A 26805-nucleotide genomic window follows, 5' to 3' on the forward strand; every position below is an offset into this window, starting at 1 on the left:
CCGGTGAAAAATCAGCTGTTACTGACTGGAGACCCCTTGCATGTAATGAGTCACTTCTCTCTCGCTACTTGACAGGTTCTCTTTGTCTTTATTTTTCAACAGTTCGATTATAATGTCCTGGTGTGGATCTCTTCCAGTTATCCTGCTAGGAGTCTGCTGAGCTGCTTGCACAGATGGATGACCGTTATTAAAGTTGGTAAGTTTTCAGCCATGGTGTCTCTGAATAGTCTTTCTCTTTTTCTCTCCTGTCTCTGGGATGCCCATGACTTTTCTAAAAATATTTTTTAAAGACTGTATTTCTTGTTGTGTGTGGTCTCTGAAGCATCAGTTCCTTTGGCTTCTAATCAGCTAATTGTTGGACAGAACTTTCTTAAATGCCTGAAAGAAGAAGACAAGAAGGACGAGGAGGGAAGAGAAGGAGGAAGGTGGAAGAGGCGAGAAAGAGGAAGAGGGGAGAATGGGAGAAAGGAAAGAGGAGAGAAGAGAGGAAAGGAGACAGCGTACTTTCCTGTTCTTTGCAGACTAGTCTGGGTTGGGGCGCTCCTGCAACACCAAGCCAGGTTGTTTACCAATCTGCCTTGGTCTTTACTTCCTGCTTGTGGTGAGCCTGAATGGGGGGAACACCTAGGGGTTTCTACAGTCTTTTCTGAGCATGCATCCGGACCTGGGCATGGGAGGCTTTTCAAAACCATTATTTCCCCCAAGTAACTCCTCCCAAGCAACTCCCCCAAGTAAGCTTCCCCCCAAGTAACTCCTCACCCCAAGTAACTCTCCCCTCAAGTAATTCCCCGAAGTAACTCCAAGTAACGCCTCCCCCCAAGTAACTCCTCCCAAGTAACTCTCCCCCCAAGTAATTTCCCCCCAAGTAACTCCCCCAAGTAACTCCTCCCCCCAAGTAACTCTCCCCCAAGTAACTACCCCCCAGTAACTCCTCCCAAGTAACCCCCCCAAGTAACTCCCCCCAGTAACTCCTCCCAAGTACCCCCCCAAGTAACTCCCCCCCCCAGTAACCCCTCCAAGTAACTCTCCCCCAAGTAACTCTTCCCAAGTAACCCCTCCAAGTAACTCTCCCCCAAGTAACTCTTCCCAAGTAACTCCCCAACCCAGTAACTCCTCCCCAGGTAACTTCCCAAGTAACTCTCCCCCCAAGTAATTCCCCCCCAAATAACTCCCCCAAGTAACTCCCCCCCCAGTAACTCCTCCCTAGGTAACTTCCCCTCAAGTAACTCTGCCCCAAGTAACTACCCTCCAGTAACTCCTCCCAAGTACCCCCCCCAAGTAACTCCCCCCCCAGTAACCCCTCCACGTAACTCTCCCCCAAGTAACTCTTCCCAAGTAACCCCTCCAAGTAACTCTCCCCCAAGTAACTCTTCCCAAGTAACTCCTCAACCCAGTAACTCCTCCCCAGGTAACTTCCCCTCAAGTAACTCTCCCCCCAAGTAATTCCCCCCAAGTAACTCCCCCAAGTAACTCTCCCCCAAGTAACTACCCCCCCCAGTAACTCCTCCCAAGTAACCCCTCCAAGTAACTCTCCCCCAAGTAACTCTTCCCAAGTAACTCCCCAACCCAGTAACTCCTCCCCAGGTAACTTCCCAAGTAACTCTCCCCCCAAGTAATTCCCCCCCAAATAACTCCCCCAAGTAACTCCCCCCCCCCAGTAACTCCTCCCTAGGTAACTTCCCCTCAAGTAACTCTGCCCCCAAGTAATTCCCCCCCAAGTAACTCCTCCCAAGTAACTCCCCCCTCCCCAGTAACTCCTTCCTTAGCTCCTCCTCTCAGGCTTTCAGCACATCTATTGTTTGTCCCAGCTGTAATCTTGCCCCCCCCACCCCCCACTCCCCACCCCCCCCCCGTGGGAGCACCTTGCTCATCCGCGTTCAGTGCGCTCAAGGAAGACCTTCCGCACAGTCCCTTCCTGCTTTGAGAGAGTTGCAACTGGGCAAGACAAAGGCCAGTGCCTTGTCATCGCCTCAAGGAACCCCCAGACGGGGCACACCAGGCACATGCGGTTCCTCGGGAACAAGGGGTTTCTGTTTCGTTTCGCTTCGGGGGAAGGGGTAGCCAACGACTTTCTTTGAAAGAACGGTAAGGGTAAAAGAGGTGACGTGGCCGTCCCCCTGCAGCAGAGAGAAAAGGGAAGGGCAAGCACAGCGGGCACACGCCGCCTGGCACGGAAGCCACTGGCGCGGCCGTGGGGAGGCCCACCGAAGGCTCGGCTAGCGGCACTGTCCCGGGGCGTCCTCATCAAAAAGACACCCGGGGGCTCTGGGGCCCCAGCTGGCGCAAGCTGCTTACGTACGTGGCCACCAATTCTTTGGCGGATTTCGCTCTCTCGGCGCAGCTACGTGAGTGACTCGGCCGTTTGCGCGGGGGCCGCTCTGCGCGGCTCTGGTTGTGAGCGGGTCACGCGTTCCTGCGAGCGTACCCCACGCGCCTCCGTGTCCGGCCTGCTCTCCCGGCCACCGCAGTCCGGCTTCCCGGCACCCTGAGGAAGGCTCGGCCACCCCGTGGGTCCTGAAGCTCCACCAGCTCCTCGGCACCCTCCCCCCACCACCGTGAGGTTGGCGAGGAAGATCGATCGGGTCACCGTTCCTCAGAGCCAACGCTGTGGATGGGCGGATGCGGGAGGCGCGGGGCTCCGGGTGGATCCGCTGGCAGGCCTAGCCTCCGGGTCCCGCAGGGAGGCCTGGAGTAGGGGGACACTGTAGTAGTCACGGCAGGTGGCTTAGGAGGGCTGGTGGCCGCGCAGCCCTGGATCTGCACGGCAGGGGCCTTGGCGTGGTCAAGGGCACTGCCGGCAGGGGTCAGGACTCTTGGACTGGGACGGCCTGAGGACCACGCCGGCTTCGTGAGTGCCTGTCACGTGCCAGGCACTGTTCCAGAGTGCGAGGTGGTCGGCTGGCTACATGCCGGGTCCCGTCCTGAGGAACTTTATATCCACCGATGTGACAGCGGAGTCGGTCACGTGCCCAAGGAGTCAGGGCTGACTGCAGCACGCCAGCACCCCCTGGCCACTGGGCTGTGCGGTCCCTCGGTTAAAAACGAAGGGACGGGTCAGCCGAGGAGCCCGAAAGCCCTGCGGGGCCCCAGGCTGCACCCGAGTTGACCGCAGCAGGGAGTCAGGACTGGGCGGCTGGGCGGCCTGGTGCTCGGCCGAAGCTGCTCCGCGTCTCTCCCACGGCTGCCTACGGAGGCCGGTCACCACGCGTGTGTTTGGGTGCCGCGGGGTGGGGCTGTGTCCGGAGGTGCGTGGCAGCTTCTTCCGAGGCTGCCTGCCGGGGCCGGCCACTGCCGGCTAGCACGGAGGCAAGGCCTGGTCCTCCAGGGGCTCCAGGGGTGGGGCCCGCAGAGAGCTAAGGTGTGCCGACTCGGGTCCAAAGCCGACGGGGAGTCCTGCGGGTGCCGAGTATGGATGATGGGACCCGTTGGGTCACCTCCTGTACGCGCGAGCTCTTGTGGGCTTCGAGCTGAGCGATCAGTGCCCCTCCTCCAGCGTCACCGAGACAAAGAGACCCGAGCACCCGCTCCCCCTGCCTCCTTTGTACCCCATTTTCTCCTCTCTGCCCATCTCCAGTGACAGATCTGTCCCTCAGTGTTTTAAATGTCGGTTTTATTATTATTCAGGTATGGTGAGGCCAACAGATCAAGAGACAGTTGCCATCGGAAAGACAGTTGGTGGGTGACTCGGTCGGTTAAGCGCCTGTCTCCTGATTTCGGCTCAGGTCATGATCTCACAGTTTGGTGGGTCTGAGCCCCTCATCAGGCTCTGCGCTGACAGCATGGAGCCTGCTTGGGATTCTCGCTCTCCCTCTTTCTCTGCCCCTCCCCTGCTCGTGTGCACGCTCTCTTTCAAAATAAGTAAACTTTTTTTAAACAGTTACTCACAGATCCCACGAGGAGGGCACACAGCACACCATGCGGGGCCCCACGGGGAAGCACCAGGGGCTGGCAGGAGGCAGAGACGTGGGCAGGAGCCTTTACTGTGGTTTCTACAGGACAAAAAGGCAAGGTGCTCAGATTCGGGATTGGCTACTTTGAATCATCTCGGTGGGCTCTGGGGTGGAGGGGCAAGCCTAGTTGTCGGGGACCTGGCCCCGGGGAGATCAGGGCAAGTGGACCCTGCCTCTTGGCACGAGGCCACCTGCTAGGCAGGGGCTCTGATTGGCTGCTTTGCACACATAGGTGCTGTGGCAGGCGAGGGCTGTGTTATCTCTAGGAACTAGCCCGGCCTGGGCAGGGCGGTCCCTCCCGGAGCAGCGAGGCCCCAAGATGTCAAAGCATCAGAATATAGAAAAGAAAAACTGGAATTGACACACTCCTCACCCCTCTGCTCTCACTGCCCACTCTCCCCTCTCGCCTGTCTCTGCAGCCGCCCCCTTCGGCAGTGGATGAACACCAGCGATGTGTCTCTGGTCTCCTCGACCCAAAGAAGCGCGCCATCGCTGACCCTTCCTGCCTCACTGTCCCCATCACCTCCCACTTCTGGACTCCTGGCTCACAGGCCCCTGGTGGCTCCGCTGTGGCTCCTGCCTGCTTTTGCTGCACAGGTACACCTGCTTTGCGTCCTTCTCCCCTCCTCTCCGTCATCTCTGAGACAAGAGCATTTTCTCAAGGTTCTGTCCCTGATCCCTTTCTCTGGGCTCAGGCTGAGGCCACACAACAACCCCCCTTTGGTATTTTAGCTGCTGATGAAAGGGCTGTTGGTGCCTCATGGGCCATGTATCCACTTGTGAATCCCTGGATGCAAAATTCACTTGCCCTTTGACATTGGCTATAAAAGTCAAAGATGTCTCTTCCTGGGGCTGGGGGAGAAAAGAACTGGGCCCGGGACACCTGGAAGAACATGGGAAGCCTTTCAAAGTCTGCAACGTGAAGCAAAGACTGGGGCTTTTTGGTCTTTTTAGGTGTAACTTTTGGGGGTGTGGGGTGGGAGACAAACATGGTCATTTTGTCTGCCATCATCTCAGTGTTCTCAGCCTGAGAAAGCCTGATGCACCCAAGCCCTGACCCCCAACCTTCACGCGAGTCTTTGGCATCTAGTGGGAGAGACAGCAGCCTCCGGATACAACACAGCTCGTACCCCAAGAGAGGCAGGTGCCAGCCCGACCGCCCAGTGGCCCTCCTGGCTCCGGCTCCAGAGTGCACACCTATCCAGGTTCCCTGTCGCGGCTACAACAAACGGCCTCAGCCACGGTGGCTTAAAGCAACGCAGATTTATGAGCCTGCAGTCCTAGAGGGCACAAGTCCTAAAATCAAGGTGTTGGCAGGGCCAAGATCGTCCCGGAGGCTTTGTGGCCGATCTGTGTCCTCACCTCCTCCGCCTTCTAGAGTGGCCTGCACGCCCCGACTCGTGGCCTTCCTCCTCCTGCAAAGCCAGCCATGAAGCACCTTCCGGTCTCTGCCTCTGCAGCCTGCTTCTGTCACCACTCTCCTTCTCTGACCCTCTGGCCTCCCTGTCCTCAGGACCCTTGTGATGACATGGGGCCACCTGGATAATCCAGGATCATCTCATCTCCAGAGCCTTAACCACATCTGCAGAGTCCCTTTTGCTATGTAAGGTGACATATTCTCAGGTTCTGGGGATCAGGACAATGGACATCTTGTGGGGGGGAGCATTATTCTGCCTGCCGCAGCACCCATGGGGGTCACACTTCTGAGACAGGTACCCACGAAACACTTCTTCAGGGAAGGGATATGTGGACCCAGTTCTGGAAAATGGTGGGTGACCCAGATGTGATCTGAAGGCCTTTGACATCAGCCCGAGAAGCCAGGCAAGGGAGACCCCTTTCCAGGCTCAGTTCTGCAAAGTGAGGGATTCTCACCCGGGGCAATTCTGCCCCCAAGGGACACCTGGCAACGTCTGGAGAGAGAGGTGGTTGTCACAGCAGGAGAGGAGGGATGCCCCCTCACCACAAAGAATCCTCTGGCCCAATGGCCAGTGCCCCTACAGCATAGCTACTAGCACCTGTCTCCTGGCCGTGTCTCCAAACCCCAAGGGGCTCCACCACCCCCTTGGAGGGTTTCTGCTCAATGACCTTTGGCCTCTGACACCAGTCCCGCCTTTCTTGAGAAAAGCAGTTTTCAGTTTCTCCTGACCCTTGGCCTGCACTGGGTACATTTGAGTGGGTTGGACACTCCTAGCTGGGGAATTTGAAGGCCCAGGAAGAAGAGGATGGAACAGGAGCAGTGCTTTCCACCCACCCCACCCCGCCCTTCCCCACCCCTCCCCACCCCACCCCTCCCCAGGCTGACTGCCCTGGCCTCTGGGTCCCCATGCTGGGAAAGTGAGGCAGATGGTGTGCTAAGGACACTGGTCACTGGGTGGGGACTAAGCTAGTTCACTCACGCAGCACAGGGCAGCAGGTGACAGACCCGGGACAAAAGGAGAGAGTTGGGGGTGAGCTGTCCCCCTCCAGCTCCTTGTTGCTGCTGCCCTATAACACAGTCAGCGACACCCCTGGAGTCAGATGTGCGGTCACTGGGCCGGGGCAGGCGTGCAAGGGCCCCCAGCTTCGGGGGCCTGATTTGCTGGTGGGGGCGGGGCTAGAGGCAGGCCCTGCCAGAACACAATCAGCCCAGGCTAGGGTCTTGGAAGGGCCTGCTTCTTGTCCATTCGGCCAGCAAACCTCTGACACCTGCCGGGTGCCGGGCCCTGTGCTGGGCAGCGGGGGTGACAAGACTCAGCCGGTCCCTCAAGGGGCCACAGTGACCAGGAAGAGCAGGGCTCATGCTGGGGACTGCTTACCTGAGCTAGACCCCGTGCCGGGGGTCTCACCGCTGCTTTCTTCGTGGCATGGTGGCGGGGGTAGGGGGACAGACTTACTGCCCTTCTAGGGGAAGGGACGGGGCACGCTGGCCAGGGAGGAGTCTGGGCCGAGCAAGCCCCCAGGCAGCAGTACAGAGAGGGGGAGGAAGGACAGCATGTGTCCGTGGGGGCTCCCCTCGGTGTGAGACCGAGAAGACCCTTGCTCCTGGGGATAGGAGGGTTGCTCTGGGAAGATGGCCGGACCCCACTTTTACTCCTTGCTGCCCGTAGCTAATCTGGCCGGCCTCTGTGGACTTCCATGTGGCTGCTCTCTGGGCTGGAGTCCCTGATGTATGGCTCCCCATCCCCCCACCGGGGCCCCAGGTCAGCCCCATCCACAGAGAATGGGGTGTCCAAGCCCCAGAATCCTGCTTCCTGAAGCGTGGAAGGCTAGGTGGTGCCCACGGATGACGAGGGGCCGCCTGAGCTCCTGGGCCAACCCCTGTGGGAACCCGGGGGGCTGTGGCACAAATCACACACTTCCCTAGTGTTGTGGACTGAATGGTGTCCCCACGTCCGGAACTCATGTGTCACAGCCCCACCCTGCAGGACCTCAGAATGTGACTGTGTTTGGAGAGAGGGCCTCTAAAGGAGGTGATCAAGTTAAAATGAGGCCATCAGGGTGGGCCCTGATCCAGTATGACTGGTGTCCTTACAAAAAGGGGAAATTAGGACACAGATGCGCACCGAAGACCGTGTGAGGACACGGGGGGGTGGGGGGGGAGGCAGCCATCTGCAGGCCAAGGAGGGACGCCTCAGAACAAACCAGCCCTGCCCACACCTGGATCTTGGGCTTCTGGCCTCCAGAACGAACCAGGAGGAAATATTTTTTTAAACGAGAAGAAGACTGTATTTAAAACATACCATCAGATACATATAATAGTATCAACCGTTTATTTAGGGGCGCCTGGCGTGTGACTCTTGATCTTGGGGTTGTGGGTTTGAGCCCCAGGATGGTGTACAAAGGACTCAAAAATGAAATCTTTAATCTTTAAAAATACAACCAAAAACATTTATTTGATGCTTTCAACGCGAGGAAACAAATTTGTTGTTCATAAACCACCCAGACCGGGCTGCCTGGTTATGGCCGCCAGAGCAAACGCTACGTCCAGGGTCCAGGACGTACCTGAGACAGCGGCGTATCGGGTGCCTACGGATGTGGGGAAGGAACAAAGATCAAGACAGACCCTTCCTCCATGGCCATGGCTTCTCCACTCTCCTGTGTGGACCTGGTGCTTTAACTGCACTGAGGAGGGTCCTTCCCTCTAACCTCAACCATCTTAAGCCACTGGGCCCCAGTTGAATGGGGGAGTGGAAAGAACCCCCCCAAGATGCCACCATGAGCCGATGACCCCCCACCCAGCTGAGGTCTCCTTCTCCACAGTGGTCCATGCAAACTTTCTCCTCCGGACGCTCCTCTCTCCTAGACCCCACCCACCTCTCATCTGCATCCCACTTGGTCTTTCCTACTGTCCATGCCCTTGGGCCCGTGCCCTACTCTCCCCCTCATTTTTCCAGCCTGGGGTGGAGGGTCATGTGCGGTGCAGGTGCGATTCTGTGCCCCACCTTGTTCCCGTACCTCATGAGCTCTTTATTTAGCACCACGGTCCCAGCCAGTGGCCCCCCCTCTGCCGATCTCTGGGAACGTGTGATCCTGTGCCCACTTGATCCTTCTGTAAAATGGGGCTAAGAGGACCCAGCTCAGAGGCTGACTGTGAAGACTGAACTGCATCCACACAGTGGTCCGCCTGGAGGCGGGGAGCCCCTCTTATTCCATACGGTTGCAGGCCTCCTGTCTTTTCTAGCGGACGTGCAATTCACCGAGCCAGCCTCACCTCTGGGCATTCAGGTTGATGCCAAGCCAAAGGTGAGTCACTGAAGTCCACGAGAAGTGTCCTCCGGGGGGTGCCAGGGTGGCCCAGCCGGTTAAGCATCCGACTCTTGACTTCCGCACAGGTCACAATCTCGCAGTTCCCGAGTTCACACCCCATGTCGGGCCCTGTGCTGTCAGTGCAGAGCCTGCGTGGGATTCTCTGTCTCCGCCCCTCCTCCTCTAGCTTTCTCTCTCTCTCAAAAATAAAAATTTTTTTTTTTAATTTATAGGAGAAAAAGTAACATCCTCCTTCAGACAGCCCTTCCACGGGTGACTCAGGATCACTGTGAGTGGTACGACCACAGGGGCAGAATATGAACCCTCTTCTGTGCTGGGCAGGTATCTTAAAATGGGTGTCTTCCCAATTTAATGGGGCTGCCGCCCCCGAAGAAAGCCAACGTGGGGGGTTCTGGCATGATCTTCACCTGGACTAGCCCTCATCCTTGGGCCTCGACAACTCGGTGGGAGAGCTGCTCTGAGGTTTGTTGACTCTCCCCTCCTGCGAACTGTTTTTGATCTTTGCTCCTTTGGTTCTTATCGATTTGTGTGAGCTTTTAATAGACTGATAACCCCTGGCTTGTTCCTATCACACAACTGGCTCTTGACACAGAGTTCAGGGTGCCCGGAGCGCTCCGAGAAAGGCTGCTGGGTGTGCTTTGCGTATTTTGTCTGGGGAGCTGGGAGGTTTGAAGATTTTTTATGATACAGGGAGTGTGGGTGTTGATGGGGGGGGGGTGCAGAACCTGGTAACAGAAACATCCATCCTTTGGTGCTCCTGCCCCAGCTCGTCAGGGGCGGGTGGGAGGCACCGTGCACGTGGACTGTGGCGAGTACGTGAGTCCCTGGCCTGCTCCCTGTGGGCTGGAGGAAGAACAAGGCTGGAGAAGCGTCGCAGAGGCTACCTCCCTGCCAGTGACTCGCGAGCACGAAGTCTCCAGCTCATTTATAAAGACAAGATCAGGGAAGCCAGCCTGGTGGTTTCTTAAAAAGTTAAACATAGCGTTACCATGTGACCCAGCCATTCCACTGCTGGCTGTACACCCAAGAGCGTGGAAACCATGTTCGTAGGGGCGCCTGGGTGGCTCAGTTGGTTAAGCGTCTGACTTGAATTTGGCTCAGATCTCGACCCTATGGTTCATGGGATCGAGCCTTGCACTGGGCTCTGTGCTGACGGCACGGAGCCTGTTTGGGGTTCTTTCTCCCTCTCTCGCTGCCCCTCCTTCCCTCTCTTTCAAAATAAATAAGTAATAAAATACATATATATGTATATGTATATATATATATACACACACACACACATATATTCACATATCTCGTGGTTTGTGGGTTTGAGCCCTGTGTCAGGCTCTGTGATGACAGCTCAGAGCCTGAAGCCTGCTTCAGATTCTGTGTCTTGCTCTCTCTCTGCCCCTCCCCTGCTAGTGCTCTCTCTCCAAAAATAAACATTAAAAAAATTTTTAAATAAATAAACGTTAAGAAATATTAAAAAAATAGGGGCGCCTGGGTGGCGCGGTCGGTTGAGCGTCCGACTTCGGCCAGGTCACGATCTCGCGGTCCGTGAGTTCGGGCCCCGCGTCAGGCTCTGGGCTGATGGCTCGGAGCCTGGAGCCTGTTTCTGATTCTGTGTCGCCCTCTCTCTGCCTCTCCCCCGTTCATGCTCTGTCTCTCTCTGTCCCAAAAATAAATAAACGTTGAAAAAAAAAAATTTTTTTTAAATAAAAAAATAAATTAAAAAAAAAAATAAATAAATAAATAAATAAATAAAAGAGGGGTGCCTGGGTGGCTCGGTCGGTTAAGCGTTTGGCTTCGGCTCAGGTCATGATCTCACAGCTCACGAGTTCGAGCCCCGCGTCGGGCTCTGTGCTGACAGCTCGGAGCCTGGAGCCTGCTTCGGATTCTGTGTCTCCCTCTCTCTCTGCCCTTAACCCACTCACATTCTCTCTCTCAAAAATAAACAAACATTTAAAAAAAGAAATGAAAAGAAACATTCACAAAAATCACTGCAGAAAACCCAACAAATACACGTGAAACATCTACAGGCAAAGCGAGAGACCTTGTTTGGCACAGAAAGGAAAAATCAGAAATCTTAAAAATGAAAAACAAAAGTGAGAGTGGCTACTCAGGTCACTGTAGAAACGCGGGTGACCGAGTGCATACACCTGGAAGTGAAAGCGATCGCTATGGGCGATACGCCAGGACAAGAGGGGAGGCCAGGCCACTCCGTGACCCCGGGAGCCAGAGCTACAGGGCCTTTCCTAGTCTTTGACCTGATGAGAGATAAAGCGTCCAGTGCCCTTCTTGCAGTGGAATGCTTACAGGTCAGTCAGATGCAGAGAGATCGTTCTGGAAAACAAAACTTGCCAAGCTCGCCCAGGTCAGTGACCCACGTTATCTCAGGTGGTGGCGGTCGAGGAGCCGCGGTTTTCAGACGAGAAGCGGGGCCGTGCTGCTCTTTGGGGCGTTAACGGCGCCACGTGCTCTGCCCAGTGCCCGCTCCCCCTGTGTCCCTGAGCAGGTGCTGCCACCTGCCTTTCACTAAGAAGCAAACAGAGGCGCAGGGAAGTTACTAGCACAGTGGTTCCTGAAAGACAGCCCCGCATCTCTTTGCCTGCTCCGGGGACGGGCCTTCCAGGTCAGAAATGTGCGCAAATGGGAACCACAGGGGACCGACACCCAGAAGGAGCCTTGGCTACCTGGTTTTCCAATTCTGAAATGATCAGGGACCTGAGCTCCAAACCGTTGCTCACCTGAAAATAAATGCTGCTGCCTGAGAAGAAATACAGCTTCTTATTTCTTTACACAACTGACCTACTCAGTACTCGAGATGGAATCAGACCGGAGTTGGGGCTGTGAAGTGCATGAGTGCCCGAAGGTTCTCTGGGCTTGTCCAGGCCTGCCCGGCCTCTGTTCTCAGAACAAATATCTGCTTTGGTGCCTCGGCTCTGGGAGCTGACCAGTGAACGGCTCACTGGACAGCGACACCCATTTCTTATGGCACCAAAATAGCCCCCACCTACTTTGGGAACCCTGTAAATGGTTCAGATGTCACGGCTTCTGCTGCGGACAGCACAGAGCCCGCTTAGGATTCTCTCCCTCCCTCCCTCCCTCTCTCTCTCTCTCTCCCTCTCTCTCTCTCTCAAAATAAGCGTACATACATACATACATTTCTCTTTGGCTACAGGACAAATTCTTTTACATGCTCACTGCCTATGGCAGGTGTACTGGTTCCTTGAGGCTGCTGTCACGAATGACTGTGATCTTGGTGGCTTGAAACACACATTTATTCTCCTACGGTCCTAGAGGTCAGAAGTCTGACATCAGTCTTGCCAGACTAAAATCAGGGTGTCAGCAGGGCTGCGGCCCTTCTGGAAGTGCTAGGAGGAAATCTGTTTCTGGCCTTTTCTAGCCTCTAGGGGCTGCCTGCATTCTGTGCCTCAAGGCGCCTCCTCCACCTTCAAAGCCAGCAACGGGATCACCGAACTCTGACCTCTGCTTCTGTCATCACATCTTCTCTGATTCTGATCCTCCTCCCCCCCCCCTTGTAAGATCTTTGTGATTACGTGTGCCATGCAGATCATCCACAATAATCTCCCCCCTCTAGATCCTTAATGCCATCTGCAAAGTCCCCTTTGCCAGGTAAGGTCACACAGTCATAGGTGCCAAGAGATTAGGACATGGACATCTTTGGGGGCTGTTATTCTGTCCACCATAAGAGAATTCACATACTTGTTCTGAAGAGGGCCCAACAGTAAATACTGTAGGCTTTGGGGGCCATCTGGCCTCCGTTACCAGGACTGGCTACACAATTTTCAGGGCCCAGTGCAAGATAAAAAGGAGGGGACTCTTATTCGTGTGTTATTAAGAATTTTAAAACAGTGGGGTGCCTGGGTGGCTCAGTTGGTTAAGTGTCCGACTCTTGATTTTGGCTCAGGTCATGATCCCATGGTTCGCGGGTTTGAGCCCTGCGTCGGGCTCTGTGCTGACAGCTCGGAGCCTGGAGCCTGCTTTGGATTCTCTGTCTCCCTTGCTCCCTCTGGCCCTCCCCCGCTCATGCTCTCTCGCTCTCAAAAAATAAGCATTATTAAAAAAAAAGAATTCTAACACGGGGACAGAAGTGCAGAGCCCTATGAGATTATACAGTTTGCACAGCCGTGACGCAGGCCCTGCCTGAGCAAATCTGCTTCTGTTATGGCCAGAGAGCAGCCATGGGCCACGTGCGGACAACAGGCGTCGTTGTGCCACTATCAAACCTGATGGCGACAAGCAAACTGTCATTTCCTCGTGTCACAAGATGCTATTCTGCTTTTGCTTCTGGTTTTAAGTCGGCTCCACGTCCAACGTGGAGCCTGAACCCACGACCCTGAGACGAAGAGTCACACGCTCCACCGACTGAGCCAGCAGGGACCTCCTCTTTCGTTATCTTTTCAACCACTTAAAAATGGAAGCATCGTTTTTACGTACAGGCCGACAAAACCAGGTGTAGGCTGAACTGAGCTAGAATCTGCCAGCTTCTGGTCCACGGGATAAAATCCCATCTCTGCCTGACTCGCCAGGGCCCTCCGAAGCTGGAGACTGGCATCTAGTCCCACCTCACAATCTGCATCCAGCACTCCTGACGGTTCCCGTTCCCTAACAGATCCCCCAAGACAGATCGCGCCTTCGTGCCCTCAGGCCCCTCCATCCGGAAGCCCCACGTCCCACGTGCTCCCACCGTGTTCCAGCTCGGACGCTGCCCTCCACGAGGTGGCTCTGTGCCTATCCCATCACCCTGGCTGGACTTACGTGTCTGTGTGTCCTCCTCTCCTTCAGGGAGTGATGTGTTCAAGTGCGGGGGTGCAGGCTAAGTTATCTTTGGGTCTCCTGACCTCACGGGCCCTCCGAACTTCAAGTGACACCAAGAAGAATCTAGAACTTTGGTAGCTAGAGTGTACTCAGATTCCGACCCCCAAAAACCAAAACTATGCTTCTTACCTAAACCAAAAACCAAACAAACAAAACCCCAGAGCGAGAATTTCCTACCTTAAATTCAGACCAAGAAAATAAAGATCCCTGAGACCAAGCTGACCTGGGTTCCAATCCTGACTGTCCTTGCGAGACATGTGCCTTTGGACAAGTCACGTCCCTTGCGCTTCAGACTGAGTCTCGATTTGCCACGGCTCACCAGGCCGTGTGACTCGCCCCTTCCAGCCCATGAGTCTCCTCTCCTGCCCCTGTCTCCACCACTGGCCTTTTCTCAGTTCCTAAGTGTGCCAGGTTCCCACCTGCCTCAGGGCCTTTGCACTCGCTGTTCTTGCTGCCTGAAACATTCTGTCCCTGTTTGCCTGGTGACCTACCCTTCCTGCCTCAGCTGCAACCCCACTGATCTGGAAAGTCTTCCCTGGTCACTCCAAAATGAAGTCAGGCTCTCCTGCTACATGCTTTGCTGGCACTCTGAACCTCTGCAGACTGTAATTATTTTGAAATTTTGTAATGATAGTCATTGTGTGATTTCTCATCACTGTTAACAAGAATAGGATTTAATAAGTACTTCATGCCACACTCTGTTCCAAAGGGTCTAAAAGTGGGTGATTTCATTGAATTCTCCCAGTGCCTTCACAAAGTATTATAATCACCCCCATTTCACAGAAGCTGAAGCTCAGAGACGTTAAATAACTTACCCAAGGTTGCACACCCAGTCGATGTTGGAGTTGCCCTCTTAAGCCTGTACCCACAGGTTGACTGGGACTTCCGTGAGGGCAGATGCCCGTTCTAGCATGGTCACTGTTGTATCCCCAGGGCTGAGCATCTGCACCGGGTACACTGTGGGTGATTAAAAAGTATCGATGACCCTACTAAAAAGTATCGATGAGCGTCCGACTCTTGATTTTGGCTCAGGTCATGATCTCTGCTGACCATGTGGAGCCTGTTTGGGATTCTCTCTCTCCCTCTCTCTGTGCCCCTCCCCTGCTCACACTTTCTCTCTCTCTCTCTCAAAATAAATAAAATAAATTAAAAAAAAAAACTTTCGATGACCTAAAAGAAACAACACCCCAGTAGCAACGAGCATTCCAAGTGCCCAGATCTTGGTTTCTTTTTATCTTATTTTTATTTTTTATTTCTGTAACATTTATTTATTTTTGAGAGAGAGAGAGACAGAGTGAAAGCAGGGGACGAGCAGAGAGGGAGACAGAATCGGAAGCAGGCTCCAGGCCCTGAGCTGTCAGCACAGAGCCCAATGCGGGACTCGAATCCACAGACTGCGAGATCATGACCTGAGCTGAAGTCGGACGCCCAACTGACTGAGCCACCCAGGTGCCCCCAGATCTTGGTTTCTAACACTACTCTCTAATAAAAGGAACCAGGCTGGGAGAAATGACTGATTCTAGGACTGGGGCAGGAAATATGTGAGATAAACCCGAGGCAGCCTGTAGTACCAGAGAGTAAGGAAGTGCTCCCAAGAAAACCAAAAAACCCCAAACCAAATACACAGACGGGAATGTGTCGAGGAACCACAGGAGCCAACTGAAAGCACCCTCAATGGCCAAAGCTGGAATAATTCAAATAAAATAAAGTAGTATTGGGTTATAGCCCAGAGAATAAAATAAATATCTAGAGATCACACTGATATAATCACATAATGCATAAGCTGGGGGCGCCTGGGTGGCTCAGTCAGTTAAGCTTAGACTGACTTCAGCTCAGGTCGTGATCTCGCGGTTTGTGAGTTCGAGCCCCGCGTCGGGCTCTGTGCTGACAGCTCGGAGCCTGGAGCCTGTTTCGGATTCTGTGTCTCCCTGTCTCTCTGCCCCTCCCCCCTCACACTCTGTTTCTCCCTCAAAAATAATAAATACACATTAAAAACGTAATGAATAAGCTGACAAATCAGGGAGAGAAGAGAAATCTCCCATGCAGAATTCCACAGAATTTACATAGATACCTCACTTAAGGAAGGGGATGTACCTCTTCGCTCTTTAGGTATGTGCTGCACACAGTGACTTTCTTCCAAAGTATACAGTACAGAGAGGGAGGGGGAAGTAACTTTATAGTGGACAAACCTGACAAACGCTACCTTGGCCCACGATCAAGGCCAACATCAACAGGCACAGAACACGATGGGAGTATATACCTTTGATGGGATGTGATGAGAGTACACCTTACATCTGTGGTCTTCCTTCCCCACAAACCCCATCCCAGTCTTACCACAAGGAAAACACCAGATAAATTCCGACAGGGGAGCATTCTACAATACCTGATCAGTCCTTCTCAAAATCATCAAAAACAAGAGAAGTCTGAGAATCTGCCATAGCCAAGAGGAGCCTAAAGAAACAGGGCGCCTGGGTGGCTCAGTCGGTTGAGCGACCGACTTTGGCTCGGGTCATGATCTCACGGTTTGTGAGTTCGAGCCCCGAGTCAGGCTCTGTGCTGACAGCCGGGAGCCTGGAGCCTGCTTCGGATTCTGTGTCTCCCTCTCTCTCTGCCCCTCCCCACTCATGCTCTGTCTCAGAAATAAACTTTAAAAAAAAAATTAAAAAAAAAAAAAAAAAAGCAGGGCATCTCAGTGAATAGGATCGTAAAAGTTCTCATTGCAACAGCAACAAGATATTTGTAATTACGGGTGTTAACTAATTGTAGTAATTATCTTATGTTATACACATACACCAAATCGTTACGCTGCACATCTAAAACTAATAGTGTTACATGTCAATTATAACTCCAAAAAAAAGGAAGAAAAAAAAAAAAACAGAGTACCAGGACAACCAAAAGTAATGTGTCATCCTGCATGGGATTCTGGATGTTAAGTAAAAAACAAGGAAATCTAGTAAACTATGAACTTTGGTTGACATGTATCCCTACGGCTTCGTCAATCCTAACAAATGCATCATGCTAATGAAAGATGTTACTAACAGGAGTAACTGGGTGTGGGGAAAACGGTAACTCTGTACTTTCAAATATTTCCGTAAATCTCAAACTGTTCCAAAAGACAAAGTCTATTCATGAGAATGATAACAAGGCATAGATGAATAAATGAAGGATTTCATTCTTCACCATGGCGACAATGATTAAAACTCCCATCTCGGGGCGCCTGGGTGACTCAGTCAGTTAAGCACCCGACTTCAGCTCAGGTCGTGAGCTCACGGTTCGTGGGTTCGAGCCGCGCGTCGGGCTCTGTGCTGACAGCTCAGAGCCTGGAGCCTGCTTCAGATTCTGGGTCTTCCTCTCTCTCTGCCCCTCCCCTGCTCGTGCTCTGTCTCTGTCTCTGTCTCTCTCTCTCTCGAAACTAAATAAACGTTAAAAAAAAAATTAAAAAACAAACCAAAAAACTCCCATCTCACAGAGCTTTTGTGAGGATTACACAGAAGAATGCACATGAAGATTCAGCACCAGATTCAGAGAATACGCCACCACATTCTACTAAATCCACGCCATCCACTAGAGGAGCCACAAGCTCTATGTCACTAAATTAATTAATTTATTTATTATGGTACTAAATTTAAATTAAGTAAAAATGAAGAATATTAAAAATTCAATGCTGTGGTGGCACCAGCCACACATCAAGTGCCCAAAAGTCACCTGGAGCTGATGGCTACTAAATGAGCGGTGATAAAGAACATGCCCATCGCTGCAGGAAGTTCTACCAAACAAGGAACTAAACAACGAATGGCATAATTACTTGCTCAATTCCTGCGATCCCTCTGCACATGCCATCTTCTCAACCTTCCCCACCTCCCTCTTTCAAAGGGCAACCCCCACATTCCCCATACTCCCCTTCCCCAATGTACTTTTTCTTCTTACCCCTTTCCACCACTTGATGTGGAATCCGCTTCATTTCTTTTCTGTCTCCCCAACTAGCATTGCAGGGTCCAATGCAGGAGACACGTGCTTGCTGAGCTCTTGAAACGCAGCCGGTAGAACCTGAGATGGGCCCTACGTGTAAGACATACAAGATTTCAGAGAGTTGTGGGGGAAAAGAAAAAAAGGATGTAAAAGACCTCTTAAGTTTTTATATTGATTACACGTAGAAGGAACATCTTGCACAGACTGAAATAAAACACATCGTTAAAAGTAACTGTTTTTAACTTTTCTTTCCCCTGACACAGCTACTAGAAAATTTAAATCACGCCCCTGGCTAACATGTGGGGCTAGCATTTTTGCCTGTTCGCTGCCCATACAAGTGACTGGCGTATAGTAGACACTCAATAAAACTTTAATGACTAACTGCTGAGCTGGGCCTCTGGGAACCCGCTAGCTCCAGTAGTCAACGCTGAATTAAGGCTGACCACGTCCCATGCTCCACCTCCTCACCATACCAGATAAGGAAACTGAGGCCCGCAGAAGTGACGTCAGTCCCTTCCCAACGGCACGTAGTGCGGAAACGTCGGGGTCGGGATTCGAACCCGGGTCCTGTCCCCACAGCCATGGCGCGCTGACCATTACTACCTGGCGGGGCGGCGGCGGGAAAGACAGGCGCGGGTCACACAGCATGCGCTCCACAAGGGGCGCGGCTCTTCGGCCACCGCCTTCCGCCGGCCTCCGTGGGCTGGGCCCCAGCCGGCCCCCACCGCGGCCATCGCCGGCCACCCGCGTCTCCGCCGGCCGCCGAGCCCTTCGCAGGCGGCGCCAGCCGGAAGTCCCGCCTCCGCCGCGCGCCCCTGGGCGCCGAGACAGGCACGCCGGCCAATGAGAAGCGCACCGTGGAGGACGCCGGCCAATGGGCGCGCGCGCCGGGGGGGCGTGTCCGGGCCGCGGGCCGGAGCGGGTCGTGCGCGCTGAGGAGGAGCCGCCGCCGCCGTCGCCGTCGCCGCTGCCGCCGCCGCCGCTACCGAGGCCGAGCGGAGCCGTTAGCGCCGCGCCGCCGCCGCCCGCCCGCCCCGGAGCAGCCCCGGGCCCGCCCGCCCGAGTCCAGGTGAGGCGGGGGCCTTCGGCGGCCCCCGACGGGGTAGGCCGCGGCAGGCCTGAGCTCGCCTGGCCCGGCCGCGGGCGCCCGCGGGCCTGCACCGGCCGAGGCCCAGGCCGCACCGGGCCGGGAGGGGACGCGCGCGGGCCGCGGCGGGCGGGCGGGGGCCGGCCGGTGTGGGCGCCGGCGACAGGCCCCGGGCCGGATTCCTCAGCCGCCGCGAGGGGCGGGCGAAGGGGACACGGCGTGGGCACGCGCCTGGCGGCCGGGCTCCGCGGCCGGGGCCCTAGTAGTCCTGGGAGCCGGGGAGCCGGGGGCGGGAGAGAGAAGCCAGAGGCGAGGGAGTGGGGTGAGCGCCTTCAGCGCGCAGAGGTCACGGCCCACAGGCTCGCTCCCGGGGGAAATCCTACAGATTCTTTTGTGGTCGTTGTCAGAGGACCGCGGTCGAGCGGAGATCCTTTTTAGAAGTGTGCATACCCTTCAGGATGTATGGGAACCCTAGGGGGAAAAAAATATTTTTTGAACGCCATCTCTAACAAAGCTGTTTTTGGGGCGTGGGACGTTGGGATTTGTAAAATGTGTGTGTGTGTGTGTGTGTGTGTGTGTGTGTGTGTGTGTGTGTGTTGAAAACACAACCTGCACGCATTTGAACAATGGGGGATGGATGCTCTTCCTTTTCCGGTCTCCTCTGATGCTAGGCTTCTGGGTTTTGATACCTACTGTGTGCAGGGAAGGTGGAGAAGAACTTTTGCTTGTGCTGTCCCTGGAGGGACAGAGCCCCCACCCCCACCCCCCCCCGCCCCTTAGCAGAAGTATGCACATAGGATCCATATGGCCATTGCTCCAGAAGTGGGAAAATGAGAAAGATGATCCGACCACAGTAGGGTTTCTCAACCTGGGCACTAACATTTTAGGTCTATCACGCTTGGTTTGGCAAGGGGAGGGCTGTCCTTTGCAGGATGCACGTTGTAGTATTTATTGACTAGCATTCCATCAGATGCCAGCAGCCTCTCCCCCCCACCCCCCCACCCCCCAGTGCTGAAGATCAAAAATGTCTTCAGACGTTGCCAAAAGTATCACACACACATGAAAACCACCACGGGACTAAATGATCTTTTACTAAAAGTTCCTCCAGCCACAACGCTGATGCCTTGGTATCCAGGGCTCCCGAGACCTTGTACAAATTCAACTGTGGGAGCCTTAGTTTTCTTATCTGTAAAATGGGGTGGAAAAATTGCTGTGTGGATTTGAGAGTGTGGGAAGCTCCTAGCAATGGCCTGAGTGTGGGAAACACTGAATAGGTAAAGTTTAAATAATCGCCAGTATTTAGTGAGGGTTTGCCATGTGCTTGTCACTTCACAGAGCTTTATCCCCAGCCCTTGAGATGGGTGCTGGTGTACTTTACATCTTCAGGACAAACAAACCGAGGCTTAGATGGGTCACTGGTTTTGACCAGGCTCGCACAGTAGGGTAGCTGAAGTGGGATTTGAACTCAGGTCCTCAGACTCAAAGTCCTTACTCCTAACTACAGAATTTTATTGCCTTTATGACCACAAGTGGCCAGGAGAATTCCGTCCAGTTGTCATTGAGCATCTTCTGTGTGTAAAGTGTTGTGTTGGGATCTGTTAACAAAATTTTGTGATCTCAAGGACCACAAAGAGGCTGAGATATAGGAATACCTCAGAATGTGGAAATAAATAATGTTTATGTTGAAGCACTGGTTTTGAGGAGGCAGAGTTTCAGTCTGGGTGTGCTGAGTGTGAGGTCATGGTGCAGCAAGTGGAAAACGAGAGAATTGTGAAAACACTGGCTTTTTGCCGCTTGCTTATTGCTTCTCTTGTTCCCCACTTCCCATTTGCATGTTTTCATACTCCAGCAAAAGTTGTCTTTTTTTACTGCAGATCTGATCGTGTCACTCCTGATTAAAAGTTTTTGGGTGGAAGAAATTTTAATTTTTTTAACCTCTGTAGGTGACTTTAAAGCTAAAGTTTGGGATCCCAGGTCTTGCACATTTTAACCCTCCCTTCCTTTTGCATTTCACCTGCACCTAGACCGGAACCTCTGACCCTCTCTGCCTGTTGTCCCCACTGCCTGCCACGTCCCAGTTCTCCTCCACCTAGAGATCCTTTCCTCATGCTCTGTGGCCCCACTCAGAGCTCACTCACCATTTGAAGCCTCCTCTGATTGCTACTCTCCTCCTCCCCTCTCCCCCGCCAGAATCAACTGTTCCTTGCTTGTGTCCCCATCCCATTCAATGGAGTCAAATGTTGAATGGTGAGGGAAGTGCAGTTGCTGCCTTTTGCCCCTAGGTGGCAATAGTGAGGCAGCGAGGCTGACCAGAGCCTGTAAGTCAGGGGAAGACCAGAGGAGAGCAGCCTGCAGAAGGGAAGTGAGTCCTGCTCCCCTCCTTTAACCAACTCTCCCGCTCCACTGCTAGGCTCTGGGAGGCAGTGGTGATTACAGTGTGTGGGCAGATTGTTTCAGTTATATACTGACTGGTGTGGAAGCACAGGAAAGGAGACTGTTAACCTAGGCTTTGGTGTGCAAAGGAGATCACAGAATGCTTCCTGGAGGAGGTGGAGTGGGGCGGGGAGAGGGGTTAGCCAGGTACAGACCACAGGGAACAGCTTTGCACGATACAGGAACAGCATCTGCAAAGGCACGGGAGTGGGAACCTCTTGGTTTGTTCAGGGAACCACGTGGAGTCTGGTAATTCGGGGGCAAAGCAGGGCACGAGGACTCGTGCGGCCGCTGTGCAGAGGGGTTGGATGTTGTCCTGTAGGCCAGCCATGGATGATTTTAGGCCATAAAGTGAAGAAGTCAGATCTGCTCACAGTTGGAAGAGTCGGAGGGGGATGATGCTGAAGGCCAGCACACCAGTCAGGAGGTGATCACTTCCCTCTATGTAGGAAAAGCTGTGAATGTGGCCCAGAGCTGTAGTGGTAGGGAAAGAGGGGGGATGGGTTTGAGACATGGCTGGGTATGTAAGAGACACAGGACTCAGTGGGTGTTTAGATGTGGGACGTGAGTGAGCAAGAGAGGACAGCAGTGGACGATTCTGGGTCTCTCCCTGAGTGACGAGTAGAAGGATAGTGGTCAGTAAGAGAAACAGCGAAGGCAAGAGGAGTGGTTGGGAATGTGGACGTAGACAGGAAAGTGCCACTGGAATAGAACGCACGTACATGGACATGCTGCGAAACAGGAAGGGGCAGAAGGTGTTGTCCGTATGTGTCCGTACGTGTTGGGGGGGGGGGGTCTCACTTTTATGATAACTGTCCATCCCCACTTGACCCGGGGCCTCTGGGTGCCTTGGCCAAGTCAGTGGTCGTACTTTTGTAGATTCAAGACACAAAACGCAACTGTTTGCTCATTGTCTGGGGAACAGGGAGAAGGGGAAGAAATTGCCTCCTTGAGGAAATTCTCACCTGAGTTGGGGAGAAAAGACCTTTATAGATGTAGAAGATGAGGTAGCAACCGGGGGAAGCAGCGGGTCGTGACAGCATTGAGAGTGTTGAGAGAGATGGTTGTCTGCTGCCTGGTTCTTGTGTTTGATGAAAGAGCTGCTGTCCATACTGGTTGTTGTGATCAGAGAGGCGTGGGCAGGAGTTTTCAGGCGCAGCCAACAGCCACGGGTGAGTGAAAGGAGAGCACAAAGAGGTCCGGAAGCCTGAGTGGACTGGTTTGGGCAGGCAGAGGGGTCAAGAAGGTGAACTCGGAGATGAATCTAGAAAAGTATGTCCGGATCAGGTGGTAGAGGGTTTCTGGACACAGTCAAGAGGTGATCTTGGAAGTTTGTGTTTCTGGGGGAAACTCCAGGATGGACGGACTGGTCAAGAGGCTTTTGTGGTACGAGGTGGTGGGTAATGGCCCGAATTTGGGGGCTGGGATGGGTTCTGTTCCTTTATCTTATATACCCCGTACCTTGCTCTTTGGCTGGCACACGTTCGACACTCTGTGTATACTTGGGAGAAGGAGGGCCAGAAGGGGGCTCGGGAGTGACTGGATCCAGCCGCCCACCGAAAACGACATCTCTACTGGAGAAAAGACATCTCTACAAAGGAAGGAAACAGTCCGGGATGATCCAGTGGCAAGACTGATGTCACCATGAACAGAAGTAGGGAGACAGGAGGTGGAGGAGTGATTTGGACGGAAAAGACCTGATTGGGTTTAGAGAGATTGGGTTTGAAATAATCATGTGGCAGGGAGACCACTTGGGAGTCTGTCTAGGCAAGAGATAACAGGGACCTGAACAAAAACGATGGCAGAGAGATGGAGGAGAGGGCGACATATCACTGATGTGCATCTGGCAGAACTTGGTGCCTGCTTAGGTATGGGGGACAGAGAGAGGTGGCTTGGGAGATACATGTGTCCTGCCACCAGAGGAAGTAATTCAGGGGAGGAGGAGGTTTGAAGAGGGGGGCAAGGATTGGAGGAGAGGGTTTAAAGGTGTCTGCGGTTGGGCACAACGAGGTCAGGGAGGCGCATGTTCCCCTTGATTTTGTTAATGAAGTAGGAGTAAGGAGATGGGGTCAGAATAAGGTTGATATCTCTATTGGGCAGATTGAGAGGCGAGCTGACCCATAAGCTCGCGTGTGCGGTTGACGGTGAGGGAGCATAGACCACCAACCAGGTCTTCCACGTGTGTGGGGCTGTAGTCGTGAGCTCTGTGACTTCCCTGGAGTCCCGGCCCATTAGAAATGGCATCAGAGGTTTGGATCACTTCCAGGATCCCAGGGGCAAAGAGGCAGAGTGCTCCTCAGTGGACCTGGAGGCGGTGAAGTGGCCACTTGCCGAGCACTAGGAAGCGTGCCAGGCGCTGTGAAGCAGGCGGCAACATCCCCATTTTGCAGACAAGGAGACTGAGGCTCCAGGAAAGGAAGTGCCATACTCCACGGTAGTGTAGCTGATTAACAGTAGGGTTAGTGCTGGAGCTCAGGTCTGTCAGAGTCCGCAGGCCAGTCCTTCCTGCCGTGCCGTGTTGCTTTGCAGTTCTGTATGAGAGCCCTGGAGTGGCCTGGACCAGCCAGAAAGAAGCTGGAAACTCTAGCAGGGCCGTGGAGCCGATCCTGTCTCCTCAGGCCTGTGGAGCACTTGGACTGGGCCAGACACCAGCCTCACCTGACCTGCTGCTTCCCGGAGCTTCTCGGCCTGGTGGATGTGTAATTGCTGTGACGTAGCCTTGGCTGGCCCAGTCAGGTGGCTTTACCCGCCAGGGGCTGCAGGAAGTGGCGAGTAAGGAAATACGTACCATGTTCACTTAAGCCCTCCCCTCACAGAGCAGTTGTAATTGGGTCAGGTGGTTCGTTCACTTTTTCTCTGGCACCCCAGAGTGTTTCCTGGGTGACCTTACATTCCTGAGGCTTTTACCTTGGAGAACTCAGAGTTTTACATTTGGAAAGGACCTTAGAAATAATTGAGTCCAAGCCTCATCATGTGATGTGTGAAGTGTCAGGATTGAGCCTGAGGATCTATTCGACTGTTCTAGTTTTGCTCTGGCTGGAGTAGTTCAGCACGCCTGCTCTGGTGCCTATAAAGTGAGACGGATTCTCACTGGGGCATAGATGGGAGCTAGTCTTGCTGCTTGACCTGTGTAAGTTTTTTACACACACATCTCGCCTCTGTGCACGTAGCGCTTATACGACTGATGTGAACAGTGTTGCTGGAGTCACACGGACAGCTAGGGTTGTTGAAAATAGTGCAGTGGGACTGAAGACTCTCAGAGATCATCCAAGCAGGACTTCTCCGTAATGTATGCAGTTACTGGAAACGTTTCCAAATCACCAGGAATTGCTTTGCTAAACGAAGTTTCCCCTTTTATTCCCCATGATTGAGTTTGATTCTGTGGGATGGGATGGATGATCCCAGAAAAGTAAGGGACTGAAGGAATGAGTACACTGTTAATACAATTTCCACCCGCCCTTTAACATCAAGTGGCAAATACACGATTCCCAGGTGGGTCTGAGACCCAGTGTCTGTCTGTCCCCCGTCACCCCCAGCCCCCCCCCCCCCCCACACACACACCGTGTGTGCCTGGATGACTTATCTACAGTTTGCCAAGTGGTATGGGTTGGGCGGGGCCCTTAGGGGACACCACTGTAGGTTCGGGCCCCCAGGCTGTCAGCCATGATGTGGGTGAAAAGCAAATAATTAGGTGTTAGAGTGATTTGCCCATCAACAAAGGTTTGGGCTGATGGTGAACGGGCCCAGGGAACGAGGGCGACCTACTGTCCGGGGGGACTTTTCACAGATAAGTGAGGAGGTGATGGAGAGGGCAGACACTCTCTGCAAGAGGAGCAGCCAGCACAGAGACACGGCGACAAGGTCTGCAGCTTGCTGGGGAGGAAGTTGGAGCCAGGGGCCCCATCACGAAGGGCCTTATGTTTTGTCCATGGGAGGCTCTCTGGAGTGACCGTCAGAGGCCTGGCTGGCCCTGCCGCTTCTTAACAGCGGGATGACTGACCCTGAGCAAAGTCATGAATCTCCGAGCCTCAGTGAGTGGGGACACCACTGACAGGGAACGCCCAATGCGTTGACCGGGAGGAGTCCACGTGGAGAGACCGCTGAGTGAGAGGGCACGGCCCGGTGAGCTGCGAGGTGGCCAGAAGTGGCTATGACTTGGAAGTCACTGATGGTCAGACAGAGATGAAGGCCCAGCTGTGATTGGTGCTCGCCAGTAGCTAGCTTGGGCTGGGTTATCGATGTGGATTTGGAAGGGTCAGGGGAAGGGACCCAGAGAGCAGGGTGGGGCAGCCCTGAAGCATCGAGAAACCCTGCGTTTAGAGTTTGCGTTTCTCCACTGTTGCCTGTTGACCAAGAACTGGGCCCGCAGGGGCTACTCAGCCTCACCCAGGGTGTCAGGAGGAGTCAGGGTGCTGGGGGATAAGGTCCACTCTTTAAATCTTTTAAAATTTATCTTCCAGTTCGCTCCTTTTGTAGAGTTCTTTGAGTTTTGGCAAATGCATAGAGTCGTGTTACTACCTCCACAATCAAGACCTGGGAAAGTTGCACCCCCCCCACTCCCCCCACGAAGCAAAAATGCCCCCTGGTGCTCCCGCTGTGTGCTCCATGCTGCCCTTGCTCCCTGCCCCTGGCAACCACCGATCCATCCCTATGGTTTTGCCTTTTCCAGAACGGTCTCATGTGGTATGTGGCCTTGGAGTCGGGTTTCTTTCACTCTGCGAAATGTATTTGAGATTCATTCAAGTTGCGTGGATAGGGAATGCTGTTTTATTGGTGAGCAGAACCACATTCTGCAGCCTTCCATAGTCTCACCACTGATGGCTTGAGGGGCGTTTGAGCTGCGCCCGCTTAGGGTGTTGATGAATCAAGCTGCTGTAAACACTTGTGTGGGGGTTTCTGTATGAGCACAGGTTTGCATTTCTCTTGTATGACGACTAGTATAGGATTGCTGGGTCTTACGGAAAGTGTTTAACTGTCAGGCGCTGCCCGTACATTTTCCAAAGCAACTGTAACATTTTTACATTTTCCACCAGCGATGCACGAAAATTCCCCGGTTTCTCCACATCCTCACCAGAACTTGATATTGTCTGTTTTGTTGTTGTTTGCCTGCTTTTGTTTTATTTTGTTTTAGGCATTTTAAATGGATTGGGAGTATTCTCATTCCGGATGAGTAACGGTATCTCAGTGTAGTTTAAATTTGCATTTCCCTAATAAGTAATAATGTCAAGCATCTTTTCACATGTCTGTTTGCCATCCATATATCTCCTTTGGTGTGTTGTTTGTTCACATCTTTGTTTATCTTTAAAATTAGTTTAGTTTAGGGGTGCCTGGGTGGCTCAGTCGGTTAAGTGTCCGACTTCGGCTCAGGTCATGATCTCGCGGTTTGTGAGTTCCAGCCCCGCGTCGGGCTCTGTGCTGACAGCTCAGAGCCTGGAGCCTGCTTTGGATTCTGTGTCTCCCTCTCCTTCTGCCCCTCCCCTGCTCACACTCTGACTCTCTCTGACTTTCAATAATAGATAAACATTAAAAAAAATTTTTTTTAATTAGTTTAGGGGTGTCTGGGTGGCTCAGTCTGTTAAGCGTCCGACTTCTGCTCAGGTCATGATCTCATGGTTTGTGGGTTTGAGCCCCGCATCGGGCTCTGTGCTGACAGCTCAGAGCCTAAATCCTGCTTCAGATTCTGTGTCTCCCTCTCTCCGCCCCTCCTCCATTCTCTCTCTCTCTCTCTCTCTCTCTCTCTCAAAAATAAATAAAAATTTTAAAATTTGTTTTTAATTGGTTTAGTTTAATTTTTTT

The 26805-nt window shown here is 53.4% G+C and overlaps 1 protein-coding gene and 2 long non-coding RNA genes across 5 annotated transcripts in view; 2 read left to right on the top strand and 1 right to left on the bottom strand.

The window, feature by feature from the left end:
* The first annotated feature begins 1062 nt into the window (after nucleotides 1-1062).
* Nucleotides 1063-9809, top strand: LOC124523647 (uncharacterized). Of its 2 annotated transcripts, XR_006965061.1 has the most exons (5): nucleotides 1072-3722; nucleotides 3878-4009; nucleotides 4370-4547; nucleotides 4968-8672; nucleotides 8909-9809. It is a non-coding gene; the product is annotated as an uncharacterized LOC124523647 (long non-coding RNA). The 2 variants fall into 2 exon arrangements; XR_006965060.1 differs by lacking the exon at nucleotides 8909-9809 and having other exon boundaries at nucleotides 1063-3722; nucleotides 4968-8783.
* Nucleotides 3911-18254, bottom strand: LOC124523648 (uncharacterized). Of its 2 annotated transcripts, none has more exons than XR_006965063.1 (4): nucleotides 18093-18254; nucleotides 17448-17579; nucleotides 14336-14477; nucleotides 3911-3989 (listed from the first exon to the last, which is right to left on the bottom strand). It is a non-coding gene; the product is annotated as an uncharacterized LOC124523648 (long non-coding RNA). The 2 variants fall into 2 exon arrangements; XR_006965062.1 differs by lacking the exon at nucleotides 3911-3989 and adding an exon at nucleotides 9463-9539.
* Nucleotides 18255-18519: 265 nt separating this feature from the next.
* The window catches only part of ELAVL1 (ELAV like RNA binding protein 1), a 42404-nt gene continuing 34118 nt past the window's right edge, over nucleotides 18520-26805 (top strand). Inside the window, exon 1 of the mRNA XM_047094973.1 lies at nucleotides 18520-18558. The gene's annotated coding sequence lies outside the window, so the exon portion shown is untranslated. The remainder of the gene's footprint in view (nucleotides 18559-26805) is intronic.

Source organism: Lynx rufus, unplaced genomic scaffold, assembly GCF_022079265.1.
Source record: "Lynx rufus isolate CCGP_SWC_20201006 ecotype Redwood Valley unplaced genomic scaffold, mLynRuf1.p SCAF_4, whole genome shotgun sequence".
In the NCBI taxonomy this organism is placed as follows: domain Eukaryota; kingdom Metazoa; phylum Chordata; class Mammalia; order Carnivora; family Felidae; genus Lynx; species Lynx rufus.